This window comes from Engystomops pustulosus, chromosome 8 (assembly GCF_040894005.1).
Source record: "Engystomops pustulosus chromosome 8, aEngPut4.maternal, whole genome shotgun sequence".
Classification (NCBI taxonomy): Eukaryota; Metazoa; Chordata; class Amphibia; order Anura; family Leptodactylidae; genus Engystomops; species Engystomops pustulosus.
Window position 1 is genome coordinate 81719470 of NC_092418.1, and position 1987 is coordinate 81721456.

Genomic DNA, 1987 nt, shown 5'->3' on the forward strand with positions numbered 1-1987 from the left:
TATCCATGGGACAGACATTGAGGCAGTGAAGTCCTATAAGTACTTGGGTGTCCTCCTCAACGATAAACTGGAGTGGGCAGAGAACATAAATGCACTTCACAGGAGGGGTCAGAGTCGGCTACACCTGCTGAGGAGGCTGAGGGTATTCGGAGTGCGGGGGGGCTCTTCTTAAGACCTTCTTCAACTCTGTAGTGGCACCAGCCATCTTCTTTGGCATAGTCTGTTGGGGAAGCAGCATCTCATGAAGTCTATTCTGGAGAATAGCTGCCATCCCTTGCATGAGACTGTGGTGGCATTGGGGAGCACATTCAGTTACCGACTGCTTCACCCCAAGTGTGAGAGGGAGCGTTATCGTAAGTCATTCCTCCCCGCTGCCATCAGGCTGTTCAACAAACAAGGCCCAAACAGAAGTAACCTGCGCCCCCCACCTAACCAGTCCCTGCAAGTCCCATCCACAGACTAAACATCAAACTGCCGATCATTGCTTGTCTCTTTTTTGTCTTTTTATCCCCCTTTTCTTTTTGTTCATTTATCCCTAATATTATTGTTGTCATGGTTTGTACTTCACTCTCTGTACCCTCTCTGCTGCTGTAACGCTGTAAATTTCCCCACTGTGGGACTAATAAAGGATTATCTTATCTTATTATCTTATCCATCTATCTATCTACTGTCTATAATCTATCTATCATCTATCTACTGTCTATGATACATCTATCTACAATGTATCTATCATATATCTGTCTAGCTACTGTCTATCATCTATCTATCCATCTACCATCTAATATTTAATTATTATCTATCTATCATTTATATATCATCTATTCATGCATTTAGTCTAGCAATAATAGTAATGTCCCGCATTACTGTCTCTATGTTTACATACAATTGACATTGCTTTCTTCATGTTTATTACAAAAATAAATTCCATACAAAGCGTTAATTCCTTTTGCGCATGTGAAAGCAGAACTCCTCCGCAGAATGTCACAGTGTTATGTAGTCAAGTATATTTCTGGTTGGTGCGAGGAGCAAGATGATAACACTTCTAGCACAAGGTGGCATCACACCTGGGAAGGAGAAAACTGTTTAATTAAAACTCTGAAGAGATAAATTAGTTTGCTGATAATGTGAAAAAAAGTTTGTGAATACGATTTACATAATTACTTAGAGATTATACAAATCAGGGCTTTACAAAATATTTTTCTGTAAGATTGTTATTTATGACTATTTAAGTGTTTATTTTTGAATTCACTTGTGAACCCCTGGGGGAAGGGCAGGAAAGGGGGTAGTTAAAAAAAAAAGTACTTTCTCTGATCCAAAACCCCATTCCCATGGTTGTGGCCAAATGCAGAAGGCCACTGATGTGTACACAAAACAACAAAGAACTGTGGGAACCGGAAGTTGGAAAAGGGTAAATTAAAAAACCCTTAAGAACATCCCAAAAAGTTGCAAAGTTGAAGTTTTGCATGAAGTAATCTTTTACTAATGTTTTTGTTTTGCAGTTTTGCAATAAGGTATAAATGATTATATGGGCGCAATGTAGATACAATCAAATCTTGGTAGGTGGAGATCTTGAATGTGTAGAACTCCATATATTGCCTCAATAATAACACCATATAGTTCTTATATGCAGAGGACAACAAACAATTTTACTCCTAGAGAGGACATGGCATTTGTGGTTACATGTCTTAGTAGAGGCAAAGCTCTTAGCAGTTTTATATTTAGCAGTGGCACAAACCAGAACACAGTCCTTTATAAATCTAACCTTACTATGTTTTTTGTATCATTGGGATACTCTCTATACTCTCCTCCCACCATTTAGTTCAGGTCAAATGTTGTATTCCCTGGTCAAATGTTGGGTCTTGGTCCCTGCTGGCACTTTGTCACCGTGATGTTAGACGCCTTGTGATGTTGCACCCATTAGCGTAGGGACCCACTAAAAAGAGGTCACCGTTTAGTAGTTAGTGGGCTTATTCAATTTGATCAAAAT